Below are 14,969 nucleotides of genomic sequence, written 5' to 3'. Positions count from 1 at the left end.
AAGATAGGCAACCAGGAAAGGGCATTTCAAAAACATGCAGGGTTTTTACAGGGGGAGAGGCAGGCAGTAGAGTTTAAAATTGTGAGCACTGCAGTCACTGCTGTGGGGAATGGGGCATAGTGTGACAGTGACTGGATGACTGCTAGGGTCAACACCTAGGTCAACCTGCTATGTCCTGCAGTGTCTACCCTCACATTGCATTTACCAAAGTAGGTCGACTATGCTGTTTTAGGAGGTAGTTTTACTGCATCACCATAATGCGATACTTACATCAACTGAAGACAAATCTGAACATAGACACATGCATAAATAGGTCAACGCAAGGCAATTTACATTGATGTAACTTTATGGTGTAGACCAGGCCTCAGTGTGTATCATGTTAAGCGTGTGCTTAAGTCTTTCCAGGACTTGGGCCTTATTTAGGCAAACAAATCACTGCTTGAATAAGGCACATACACATTACCAAACAGCACTATTAGCCTATACTTTTTATACATCAAATAGATAACAAAAATGTTTTGGGTCTGCTGTAAATATAAGAAAACGAGCTTGATGTGGACACAGTGGCAAAATGAGGACAGACACATGCATGGACTTTAGCGGCAGGCCACAACGTTTATTAAACTTTAACACAGGGGCGGGATGCTACCTGCTCATCACCCATACTTTCCTTACCATATAATCCGTAACTGGCACCCATACACATAATGCAGGATAGGCTCGCCACTCTGACTCCTAGCAACCTCTCCCCTGCGAGGGGGACAGCGAGGGCAGCAGGGTGGGAACCTTGGCCCATGATGACCACAAGGTCTGACCTCAGCCCACAAAGGACACAAAATCGTACCCTAATACATGAGCCCAAGGCCCAACACCAAAATCCCAGGTCTTTTACCTCTGGGAACTGTTCATTTTATTCTCTTAAGTGCACTACAAACTGGCCACAAGTTGCAACAAATAAAGAATTCTATCCTAGTACCTCAGTTAGGTACTAAGCATGTTCCTACTTAACCTACTGTGGCTTGAAGGTGCTGTGAGGAAGGCAAAAAACTCCCTGGGCCTCTGCCAGTTGGCCCACCAGAGAAAAAAATTGATGCCTGACCCCCTAAACAAGTAATCGGCTAGACCCGCAGCATCTGTCAGGCAGGGTTCCCATTCCTAGTTCAGATGGGTAGGATAAACTGCTGGAACGCAGCTGAAAGAGGCTCTACATGGCCCTTGTGCTAGGTTAAATCCTGGGAGCTGGTGAATCAGCACCCCTCTCTCCCAGCTGTCCAATGGTTGCCAGAGACTACCGGGGGAGGAGCTACCTACTGTCCCCTGGTGGATGTCTCCGTCCCTTGCTACTGGGACTATGCCCCTTTCACCACTGGCCCCATCAATCTCTCCCACCCATTGATGTGGGTGGATGTTATTTTTCTTTTGAAATGGAAAACAAAGAATAAAGTCAATCTTTATTTTTAAAATAAATATTACTTTTGATTAAATTCACCCTTCTTCCAGCCAAACTTTACATTTTCACTGGGTCTTGGGGATGTTCATTTAATTTAACCAGCATCCTCACATGCAAGCTTTTTGACATTACCATCCATCTACCTGATAGCTATAGTATACAATCACTGTCTCCAAAAACTTCATTTTTTAACCCCTTGAGAAATAAGCACCATTTGATTTGGCTATCCAGAAATAATATGCATAACTTTAAACAAAACAGAGTCATTTTTGTGTTTCCAAGTGCTTCTTTTGATGTAATCTGAAGGAGTTTGTACACTGACTTTACTTCTGGTTGTGTTTCTATTTTTAGTGACAGTTTGTGTTTAGCACTCCAAACATAAATTCTTTTGCGTGCATCATTTTAAAATTAGGTTAAAAGAATATTATGTGTGTCAATAATTGAGACTGCATAAAGGTAACCTGAGAAAAACAAGATGCACCCAGATCCCAAAGGACTAGTTATAAAAGGTGTTGGGGAAGTGATGGATTCAAAATAATTTTTGCAATTCATTAAATTTATTTACCATTGAGTGTTAAAAATGAGAATACTGACATAAACTCTATATGTTACTCTACATTAGGACAATACTACATATTTTTTCTATCCTAGTTCTTTCTGCGCTGCACAAGGCTAGAGTTTGTAGATACAACAAGAGCAGTGAAAGAATGTAAATGAAGTATATTTATATACTGTCTTCTGCATATACAAAGACTAGGTGAAGAATATTATATCTAAGTGAAACTGCAGGGGAGGAATTAGGAAACTGAAACACATCCTAAATAAGGATCACAAACAAATCAATGTTCATTCAGATGAGAATTGGCATGGGATGGTGCAGAAGAACTTTGGCAGCTGGAGAGTTGTTTCATTTGCTACGTAAGAGCTATTCCTAACTCACCTGGACTTTCCTTCCCTTGCTTAAGCAGTTGAAATTCAGGACCAACCAACACATGTATTGGCTTCTGTATAGCATTTCCCATTGCAACTGGGAATCAGAACTCTCAACAGAGGGAGTCTAACACACTCAGAGCATACAAGATGCCAAATATATGACAGAGAGATCAACAAATCAAAAGAAAGTACTATAACGGGTCTCAGGATAGATATAGTTAGGCTCTAATTTGAGGTATAAAGAGTGAATGATTAATTACAAAACCTTATAACTCTTAAATTTCACCATAAGCCATCAGCTGACCAAACCACTTTCTCTATACAGAAGTACGAATAAAGAAAATCAGGTGACTCAGGAAACTGGTAATGGAATATACAGCATTTCAACTTTATGTCAACAATTTATACCAAGCCCATGTTGCAAGCGACCAAACTCTGTCACCATTAGTGACTATCCAGTACCCTGTGTGAAATTAATTGGTGGTTTCAGTCTGGTTCCCAGCGGATACGAATCTACATCTCAGAACATATCATCATAATTGGCACTCATGCTAGAAGTCACACCATAGAGGATATAGACTGAACAGGCCTCGAGACTAAACTATCTCCATGATGGTGTGCTCCCCCTCCACTAGGATGGCACCTCCTCCTAGTCACTCTGGGGAATAGCTTATAAGTCAATGCTCCTTCCCGCAGTTACATGCCATCCTCCGCCTCTCTCTCTGGATCTGCAGCCCCTTTCTCATATCATGGGCTGCTGCTGTCTCTTTATGACTTGGGCCTCCAGCCAGGTCATTAGGGCATTTTACCCTTCTAGGGTACCAAAGCCTTTGCTCGCCCAGTCTTAGGCAGTCTTCCCATTCACTGCCTTGTAGTGCCACTCCCCCAGTGGTTGGCAGGGGAACCCAAGTCTACTCCCTTCTCTGGATTCCAGCTCTGGGACCCTCTGGCCAACAGTCAAGGTTTGTTCCCTTATAGACCTTACCGCCTTTTCCTACCTTCCTGGCTTCCCCGCTCTCTGGGTTTGCCAGCCAGCCCAAACACATCTCACTTCTCCGAGGGAGTGACTGCAGATTTTCCCAGCAGCCCCCTTCTGCTGCCCATTTCCCGTCTTTCTAGGCCCGGCCCAGCTCATTCCTCCTCAGCTGGGCTTCCTCATTCAATCAGAGGATTGCTTAGCCACCCGATTCCCTTCAGCTGCAGCCTGTTGCGTCAATTAGCCCCCTTCTCGGTCTGCCTTAACCCTGTGAACACCCCATCACATCCTTACAGCTGGTTAAGACTGTGTCACATTGATGAGGCAGAGTAGGGAAACTTTGCTGCCCTTGCTATACCTGTTCTATGAATAAATGTAGTACTTCAGTCTGCAAGTCCCCCTAACCAACAAAAGCACTAAAACACTTCATGAGCACTAAACTTCACACCACAGTCCATCACGAGTATTAAACTAATAATGTGCTTTGTGAGCACTAAAGTTTATAACACAAATTATGAAGAATAGTAGACTAAGATGATATTATGGGAAAGATTAAACTATGTTAAACTTTTACCTCACCTAATTAGAACTGAAAAGTTCCAGTATTACTTACCCTGAAAATATACACAATACCCCTTTAAAACATTTTCAAGAGGATATTTTCAGACATAATATCAAGGGAATTGACCCCAGGTAGACCTCACACGAACTGGATGAACTACCACTCTGTTGCAAAGAGAGTTAGTTTACCACCAACTAAGATTCATGAGGTGACTCAACACCATCATGGCCAATGCCAACTACTGACTTGCGGATCTAAGGAGGAATATGCAAATAAAGTTTGAGGATCACTGCGGGCTCATTAAACCTACTTTTAGTTCAGACATTTTTCCACTATTAGTTGAATACAGATGTCAAACGTAACTAAATTGAGAATTGTAACAGTACCAGATCTAATCCCAGGAGACCTGTTACTGGCTTTCATTTGAAAAGGGACACCTGCAGTAATAAATTTGTGACCATTCATATGTATCCTGAGAACAGTGGCTTTCTAAAACTACTATGAAAGAGCCTAGTATATGAACCACACTGTTCAAGCCTTACTTTCAACAAGAGCTTTTGGGTGTTTATAAATCTACCTTCAGAAAGGAATGTACAGCATTTGTAAATCTGGCAGGGATACTGCTATTCATTAGGAAAGCTTTACTAACACTCATTTTCTCTATGCTAATCTTCTTAATATATGGATCAAAGCTACAATATTCAGAAATATCAAAATGCACATTCTTGTTTTTCATGAAGTTAATGTCAGCATAAGTTTGTTGACAAACCAATAATCACTTTTTATAGTTTTCATTAGTTTTGTTATATCAGTGCAGACTCTTACAAACATTTTTATACCAGTTAAACTTGTGACTGTTGCGCTCATAATGAATTTTTAAGAAAGATTCCTTATTGACTGTTTCTGCTGGAAGTTTAACATTTCATTTTAGTTGAATTAACTGTCAAGTTGTCTTCTTGTAAGCAATGAATGTTTTCATGTGGTGTTATATTAAGAGTACTTAGCAGGGCTTGATTCATTCGGAAGCCAAGGTACATCAGCATATCTTACACCAGAAAAAAGTGTTTTAAACAGACAGGCACTTAAATGTCCTACAGTCTGGAGAAAACTATAAAAGCTAACATTACTTGTCCAAAGCCAAGAACATGAAGCTCAGTATAGTCTTTATATGGAAACATTCCAAATGTCAGTATTTAATAAACTAGCAAGGTGTAGCGGGTTAATAGTCTAATTTTTCACCTGGAGACAGCTAGATTGAGAAACCAACTCACAGATTCAGGTATTCTCAGTGTTCTAAAGATACATCAGAAAGCCACCACATTCATTGGGGCAGTTGACAAACTGCTCAAGAGAGGCCAAGAAATGAATCTGGAAGAGGTGCAGTAAACTCATTATGTCATGAAAATGTCCATAAATGAACAACAAAACAGCAGTGAAAGAAAATTAAGAATTTAACTTTAAAATTCACACCACACTGGACATGAATTAGCATAAGTCACAATCCGATGTGTGTTTTACTACTTAAATCCACTGATCTTCTAACAGATTAACCACACTTTCCTACCCTTTTAACATATTTTGCACTTCATAAACATTAATACACCAGAGGCAATTGTGGCTAATGAATTCCACACTATAAATTGTTCTTAATACAGCCATGGCTTAGAAAGCTAATTAGAAATAAACTAAACCAAACCACAGAATAGGTTATTATTCAACTTTTTCCTTTATATTCTTTATGTAGTTTAAATACAGCATACACCATTTCTTGGAATTTAGTTTGTGAAAGCAGGAAAGATCACAAACGATTATTGTACATGAATTACATTAAGAATGAAGATCCAAGTTAACAGCCAACCCTCAAAACAAGTACAGACAACATGTAGGGCAGACGAAGTACATAAACCTCTTCACAAATGTGAATCCTGTTTTTAGACAAAGACACTGGATGTATTCAATTAAGTAATAATTTCATAACTTGTCATTCCAATAAAAATAATACAACTAAAAAAGAAAAAGATGACATTAAAAAGTTTGATCACCCAAATTTCAGGTCCAACAGATAAAAATATAAATATATATTCTCCATGTGAAGATTCAGAGGCCAAAGTTTAAGCTAATGGAAGAATACTCTTCATGTCACCTAAATAACTTCACAAGGAAACTGGGATGAAAAAAGAAGCGTCTTTAGGCAGTTACACAAATTCAGTAGCAGAAAGTGATCATATCATATAAATATACATTCAAGACACACACCTACCACTACTTTTTCTGATATCATTTTATAAAGTATTTGAGGAGATGCCAATGCTTTTCCATTATTATGAAATGACAAGCTATAACTAGGAAACAAAACAAATGTATTTGTTAAACTTCCACTGCTGCAAATAAAATAATTTACATACAGAACAGTTTAAGAGAATAAAATAGAACGTTATTGCCTCTCAATTCATAAACATCCAGTTTAATGATCAACAATACACAGGGCTTGAAAAAGGGCCCTGGTAGAGTCAGAGATTTTAAGTTCATAAGGGTCCATTATGATGATTACATGTAGTCTGACTTCCTGAAGACAACAGATTTCCTCCAGTGACTCCTGTGTCTAGCCCGAAACCTTGTAATTAAATTCTATAATGTTTAGAAAGGCATCCCATCTTGATTTAAAGATTCCACGAAAAGGTTACCACATCCCTTGTAATATGTTCTGCTGGATAATTACCCTCACTTAAAATGTTCATCTGATTTCTCGTTCAATTTTTTCTATCTTCAACTTCCAGACACTGGATTTTATTATGCATTTGTCTGCCAGATTAAAAAGTCTTCTCGTAGAAGGTATCTTCTCCACATGTAGTCCCCTATTATTAACCTTTCCGGCAACAAAATTAGATTGAGCTCCTTTAGTCTCTCACCCCAAGGTATATTTTCCAGTTCTCAAATCATTCTTGGAGCTCTTCCCTGAATCCTGTCCAATTTTTCAATATCCTTTTAGAAGTGACAACAGAAATGGACATAATATTGACCTACTTGTCTCACCAAAGCCACATGCAAAGGTAATGTCACTTCTCTCCTGCTGATTGATATTGCCTCTTAATACCTCCAAGTATTGCATTATCCCTTTTTGCCACAGTTCATGTTTAGCTGGTGATCTTAAATGACTACTAAGTCCTTTTCAAAGACACGGCTTTCCAAAATACCTCAATCCTGTAAGCATGGCCAACATTCTTTGCTGCTAGATGACTGACCTTTCATTTTGTTATACAGGTTGAACCTCTCTAATCTGGCACTCCCTGGTCCGGCAACATCCGTGGTCTGGCACAGGCACCAGCTCCATGGATGCTCCAGCCCCGGAGCACCCACAGGGAAAAATTAGTGGGTGAGGAGCATCCACCGGCTCCAAGCTCCCCGCCCCTAGTCCCACTCCCCCTGCGCCTCTCGCGGGCCGGCGGCTCGTGTTTACCAACTCCTACTCCTTCTCCCTCCCAGCACTTCCAGAGCACCGCAAACACCTGATTCATGGCATTCAAGCTCTAGGAGGGAAGGGGAAGACTTGGAGCCAGCAGCTGAGACCTGAGGCCGGCAGCCGTGACCCCAGCTGGAGGGCCAGCAGCCGTGTCAAGGTTCCTTCCCCACTCTGAACTCTAGGGTACAGATGTGGGGACCTGCATGAAAACCTCCTAAGCTTACTTTTACCAGCTTAGGTTAAAACTTCCCCAAGGTACAAACTATTTTACCTTTTTGCCCTTGGACTTTCGCTGCCACCACCAAACGTCTAACTGGGTTTATTATTGGGAAAGAGTCATTTGGAAACGTCTTTCCCCCCAAAATCCTCACCAAAATCTTGCACCCCCCTTCCTGGGGAAGGTTTGATAAAAATCCTCACCAATTTGCATAGGTGACCACAGACTCAAACCCTTGGATCTTAAGAACAATGAAAAAAGCATTCAGTTTCTTACAAGAAGAATTTTAATAGAAGAAAAGTAAAAAGAATCACCTCTGTAAAATCAGGATGGTAAATACCTTACAGGGTAATTAGATTCAAAACATAGAGAATCCCTCTAGGCAAAACCTTAAGTTACAAAAAGACACAAAAATAGGAATATCCATTCCATTCAGCACAGCTTATTTTCTCAGCCATTTAAAGAAATCATAATCTAACGCATATCTAGCTAGATTACTTACTAAGTTCTAAGACTCCATTCCTGTTCTGTCTCCGGCAAAAGCATCACACAGACAGACCCAGACCCTTTGTTTCTCCCCCCTTCCAGCTTTGAAAGTATCTTGTCTCCTCATTGGTCATTTTGGTCAGGCGCCAGCGAGGTTAACCTAGCTTCTTAACCCTTTACAGGTGAAGGGGCTTTTCCTCGGCCAGGAGGGATTTTAAAGGTGTTTACCCTTCCCTTTATATTTATGACAAGCCGTGACCCCAGGTGGCAGTGGGGCCCCCAGATGGGGGGGCCAAACTGGGTGCAAAGCCTGGGTCTGCTACAGCACCCCCCACACCCCTACTTCCCACGCCTATGGAGACCTGCTGACACTCTGCATTAACCTCCTGTGGTTCGGCACTGGTCAAGTCCCAAGGCTGCTGGATTAGAGAGGTTCAATCTGTATTACAACTAGAGCTGGTTGAAAGTATTCAAATTTCAAAATTTTCCAATGAAAAAATGGGACAATTTTTTAATAAAAATGTCTGCTGAAAAAGTCATCTCATATTTCAGACGGCTCTAATTAATGTACATGCTGTTTAATTATGTCCACCTGTAACATACCCAGGGTACAAGCTAGACTATTAAGTAGCTGTGCCATCCCTGCTCTTACCTGTGATGCTTTTCTGCTGTGGTCTCCAGCCAGCATGTAAGTTAGTCCTATGTACACCTATGTCTGTGTGCACTGGCACCCTGCTAGTCACCTCCAGGCTTTTACTAGCTGAATCATATTGCAGGATGACCCCAATACACGCCCAGCCCCAGATTTTCCCCAGAAATTTACATCTGGTACTTCCCAGCCCTCTCCTGAACAATACAAGCTTATATAAAGTCCATCATTTCATTAATAGAAATGATATGCACAAACCTTGTTACTCCAGCTGGAGTTTCCCAAACACACTAATTCAAACAGTGGTTATATAAAACAATAAAACAAATGTATTAACTACAAAGAGATATATTTTACGTGAATACAAGTAATGAGGCAAAATGTTACAAGAATAATAGAGATAAAATGCAACTAGTGCCTAACTTAAACTATGTTAAATTCAAAACAAAGTTTTTCTCACCACATGTTTTAAATTCCTTAGGCCAGGATCCCTTCTTCTGTGTAATGGCTGCTTCCTTTGTACCTTCTCGTGCAGTCAATTGGCCGAGAGAGACAGAAGAGGAGGAGTACTTTAGGGTGTCTGCCCCTTCTTTTTATAGTCCTGTCTACCCTTCGAGAAGCATTTCCAGCTGGGAGCATAGCGACAGGAAGACTGTGTGGATGGGAACCCCATACTGTTTCTTTGCTAAGATGTAGATTTTCTGCCCTTGCCCATTTCTTGCCAACAAATAGCCACTTAGCAATTAATGGTCCACTGACCTTGTTTACACCTGGCTGAGGCATCAGCTGCCCTTTGTCTCTGAGGAACTGGTTTCTTCATTACCCAGATTTGGAACATGTTTTAATAACACCATACAGTGGAATCTTATAACTTTACATACAGTGTTGCCACACATATTTTATGGTTTTTAAATAATACTTCACAGGGCATACTTTGTATAAAGATTATTACAATAGTGTGCAAGTGGGGAAATACAGGGGTACAGTCTATCACACCATTCTACAAAGTGATCCAGATTGCTCTCTAACAATGACCTGTCCTCGATATTATTTGCCACCGCATTTCTGTTTGTGCCATCTACAAACTTTATTAGAAGTGACTTTACATTTTTCTTCCAGAACATCACTAAAAATGTTGACTAGCATAAAGCCACTGAAGCAGATTTTGGAACCACTTAATGACTTGTCTAAAATTTTAATTTATATTAGCGTTTACAAATTAACTGTGATATAGCTAAACCTCCCACTAACACACAAAACACATTTTTGGAAAGTACCATCTACAAATAGCAGATGCTAAACGCTTAATGTTCTCTCTCATTCCACAAGTGCACAAGGTCACCAGGTGTATATTCAGTGTAATGTGCTCTCTGGGTTTCTTCTCAAACATGATAATTCTACACACTAATGTGAATCTAAACAACTCAGTGGGTTGAAGCCTTCCATTTCTATTGGCTCACATTTTCATATAAAGTTCCTGGTTCCTTATTCATATTTTATGTCAGCCTGGGATCAGACATTTGACTCCTTTGTATATTTGCTCTTCCAATACCTCCCATGTGTTGGGGGAAAACTTTGCTTTCCTGTGTAACCATATGCTTCTCAACATCTTACAGAGGTAACTAATACTAGATCAATTTCACTGACCCATATTAAAGCAACATTTGGAAGAGCTTTCTCTCTATATTGCAAGGTACAGACAGATCATTTTCCCATAAATATTGCCAGAATTGTACTGCCAGAAAACCTAAGTTTTCCAGGTGGGCTAAACATCTACACTGTACTGTTTTATTAAAGCTCATTAAAGACTGAATTTCACATGTGGCACTAAAACTAACTTTAATCTGATGCATCTGAAGAAGTGGTTTTTTTTACTTACAAAAGTTTATGCCCAAATAAACTTAGTTAGTCTTTAAGGTGCCACCGGACTCCATGTTGCTTTAATCTGATAAAGTATGATGGGATCTTAGTTGTAGTATGTTTTAAAAATAGGAACACATCTGATTTCAAAAATAAAATCATGCCTGGGGAAAGAAGCAAGCCAGAAGCTAAGTGGCCTGGGTGTCACTGTTCCTTTGAAATCAGAGAGGTCAGTGGCCTGTGCTCCCCTACTGATATTGCAGAAGGAGATGAGGTTGAAGCAGAGTAGCCAGACACTGTTAACCCTCACTGAGAATTTGACGGCCAACTGTTGAGCTGCTACTGATATGCCAGAACGCTAGGGAAGGGCAAGGCTAGAGAACAGACTGAGTGACCCAGATAGAACTATGGTTTTAAATGCAGGGGAAGGAGGAATTAGGAATGGGGGCATGTATAAGAGGATTTATGTATATAGGGTACACGTGTGGTGATGAAGGAAGAGGAGATTGAGAGTGTTGCCTTTTTCCAAGCAGGAGATTTCATGATTCAGTTTCCCATCTGAAGCAGAAATCAATGACAGAATAAGGTACTCTCTCAGGGCTTGTTCACAATTATTTTGCAAAAGCTTCTGGGCTAAGGTGCCACTGCCCTGTGCCAAGTAGCAGTTACCTTGGGCCTCTCTTTCTGGTCTCACACTAATCTCTCTGGCTTTCCTGCCCCAGCTTCTGAACTTTACAAGTGTTTTAACCTTCTAGCTCACAGCAGCTCCTCTGGAACAAACTTGGCATCAGTCTTCCTTTTGTGCAGCTGCTTTGCAATACAAAGGAAGCTTGCCAAAGAAATGTGCTTTAACCCACCAATCTCCTCAGCTAGAGTTTAGATGCTTGTACAGCAAAGACCCAGTTCAGCATAACAGGAAAAACATTTTAAAGAAGTTTTGAGGAGAGAAAGATCAATCCAGAAAGAATAAGATTATTTGCAGTGGAGTGGGCAAGACAAACTAATTCAGACATTTTGTAGGAGATCTGCCACTCCAAGAACTGCTGCCACTACCTAGAAACTAGCTATGCTGTTCATGGTTCTTATTTGTGTGACAGCAGCACTTAGTATTGGGGTGTGCCTCCAGGGAATAGGCATAGTAAAGACAGTGCCCAGGGTGGGCCTCCAGTCAGAGTCCTCAGTTTTATTATGGGAATAAAACTTGTTAAAGCAGTGGGTACTCATACTCCCATATATCTGACACAAACTTAAAGGCACCATCAAAAAACAATTGCTCAACATCGACAGCAACACAAGAAATGGGAAGCAGATCCCAAATTAAAAGTATACATCTTTGTAGTAGTTTAATTTTTTTTTCTAGCGACAAATATTACAGTTTGAACTATTTTTGTGCTTCTAATTTAATTTCTTTAAATGTGTAGACAATGGGCTTGATTCAACAACATATGCATCCCAAAATTTCTTTTATGTGATGTTTTACATCTCTTTTACAAATATTTGTCAGTAAAACAAATAATCATTATAAATTGTTCTTTCTTGTTTTGAGAGGGGTGGGAAAGGTTATTTTATTGTTCAAAACTAAGTTTGTACCAACACTGCTTCATTGTTAACTTGACTGTGAGGTTCTCATGGTTATTCTCTGTAGGTTGACTGTGGCCTGTGCAAGGGAATGCCTTTGTGACTTTCTGTGCTGTGTCATTGCACTCTGCATCCTGAAAAGAATCTTCTGGCACACTCCAAATTGCAGAAGCATATTTCAAACACCCAAAAAGAGAAGGCACCAAGTGAACTACAGTCAATTCAGCAGTATTTCATTTGGAATATTTCAGGGGAAGAAGAAGAAGCACAATTAAAACTGGCTTGCTATATAGCATAGCACAGCACAGCTCAAGCAGTTGACCATTTAAGAGAGCTAATCCCATCACTGAATCCTAACTCTAAAGTGTTATAGACATTTGCACTTCATCATACCAAATGTAAAGCACTCATTAATGTTTTGGGTCTTGAGCTGCACAAGGAACTACTCGCAGATATTGGTGACAGCTTCTTTTCACTTCTAATTGATGAGAACACTGGTATAATACTAACAAAGGCTCTTTCTGTTGTGATTAGATACTCTAGTTTTTCAAAAAGAAAAATGGTGTCAATTGTCTTCAGCATTATTCCTGTAACTGACACTGATGCAGACTCATTAGCACATTCTTTGCATAACGCTTTAAAAGAGATGATCTGGACTTGAAAAAATACATTGGCATTGGTGTAGAAGATGCCAACATTATGGCTGGATGTAACCTTTCAGTATACAAGATTCTGAAGAAAAAGGTGCCACACACAGAGGGCTGGACAAGAAGCAACAGGGTCCAACTAAGCATAGCAGATTTATATTAAATCTCAGAGAAAACTTCCTTACTGTAAGAACATTGGGAAATGGAAGAGACTGCCTAAGGAGGTTGCGGAAGCTCCTTCACTGGAGGTTTTCAAAAGGAGGCTGGATACCCGTCTGTCTTAGATTGTTTAGACACAATAAATCCTGCATCTTGGAAGGTGGTTAGACTAGATGACCCTTATGGTCCCCTGCTAACCCCACCCTGGTAAAGTTCTTTTGCCATTTTCTAAACCTAGTTGGAAGCAAATCAACTGAAGTATTACCAACAAATTTGGATTTCCTTGTGCATAAAATCCAGTTCTCACATAGTTCAAAGAGAAAATTTTTGTATAGGGAACGATACAAGACTACAGAAGGTTCTGAACCAAGAATGATGATTCAACCAGCGGCAACTAGGTGGCTCACTCAGGCAGAATGCATTTCCACTATTTGGAAGAAGTGGGATGCTCTTAACGTACACTTTCAATTGTAAAAGGACTCAGAATGGTGTTACACAGCAAGTCTCCTTAGTAACATGTTGGCTGACACAACAAACTTTATCCAATCTTCTTGAAATCAACATTTTGTGACCTTAACAAAATCAACACTGTTCCAGGCAGGCCCTACAAGCTTTTTCATGATTTAATGATGTACTGTCAGTCAGGGTTGAAACTTATAGTTAAATCCGAGTCAACTAAAGAAAATTCCCTCCTCAGAACTGGCCATTTTAACTCTGAAGCATACATCATGCCCAATTCTGCCACATAACCGGTTTATGACTTCAATTGGTAAGTTTATATTGTGAAAGACAAAGCAGCTGTTCAGATGGTGAAGGAGAAGTGCAAGGCTATGCTGGTGCAGATGGCTCACAAACTGAGGAGTCGACTATCAACAAATATTCATATTCAGTAGAACCTCAGAGTTACAAACAAACACCTCATTTGGACCCTGAAGTCTGCAATCAGGCAGCACCATATACAAAAAAAAGCAAATCTAGTACAGTACTGTGTTAAACATAAACTACTAAAAAAATAAGGGGAAAATTTAAAAAAAAGATTTGACAAGGTAAGAAAGCTTTCTGTACTTGTTTAATTTAAATGAAGATGGTTAAAAGCAGCATTTTTCTTTCACATAGTAAAGTTCCAAAGCTGCATTAAGTCAATGTTCAGTTGTAAACTTTTGAAAGAACTATAATGTTTTGTTCAGAATTATGAACATTTCAGAGTTATGAACAACCTCCATTCCCAAGGTGTTCGTAACTCTGAGGTTCTACTGTATTGGAAAAACTTGGACACGCTACACCCAAAAGATGCAGTGTGTACAAGTTAAAAGCCCAATCACCAGCCTTGCACAGCAGTGCCACATCACATCAAGAAATACAGCAGACTGAGGAGGAATGGTGCAACTCAGCAAACAAAAGGTGGAATACAAGTGACTAATCATCTTTCTGGTTTCAAGTATTTAACAGTATGGATGCTACAGAAAACAGGTAATATGATTATGTTGCACAGCTTGCCCCAACCACATTGACTCCACTTATTTCAAATGGCACGGTGAAAAGAACTGTCAATACTGCAACTAGTATGAAAACAAAACAGAAATCAACTGCAAGGAGGACATTAGAAAGCCTGCTGTGGGTGAAATATCGCTTGCAGTGGAGGGGGTAGCACGGTAGGAACTTTCAACTAAAACAGAAAATGCTGCAGAAATTCACCTGCCAAATATATAACGACCCTATGGAGCAGGACTGCCTGGATGTCCCTCTGTTGGCTGACTGGATGGGGAAATGGCTCATTTAATCAATACAAATGGTATATCGACCCAAGGCACCCTAATAACTTTTATAAAATGTAAGTAAAGTTTAAGTTAAAATCACTTTTTGTTGTTGTTTTTAGGGATGCAAGTCAGACGCATGCCCACGCAGGGAAAGCTACTGCAAACGGGGAGTTTGTTGCCATCACTAGCTCAGCAATCTTCAGCTGAGGGTCGTTTCCGGCACCCCTAGAACGGG

General features: G+C 40.1%; 1 protein-coding gene across 1 annotated transcript in view; it reads right to left on the bottom strand.

Moving 5' to 3' along the window:
* LOC141987949 (uncharacterized) overlaps positions 1–14,969 on the bottom strand; it is a 161,987-nt gene that overhangs the window by 146,293 nt on the left and 725 nt on the right. The gene's annotated exons all lie outside the window — the stretch shown is intronic.

Source organism: Natator depressus, chromosome 5 (genome assembly GCF_965152275.1).
Source record: "Natator depressus isolate rNatDep1 chromosome 5, rNatDep2.hap1, whole genome shotgun sequence".
In the NCBI taxonomy this organism is placed as follows: Eukaryota; Metazoa; Chordata; order Testudines; family Cheloniidae; genus Natator; species Natator depressus.
This window is presented reverse-complemented; position numbering and strand designations above follow the sequence as displayed.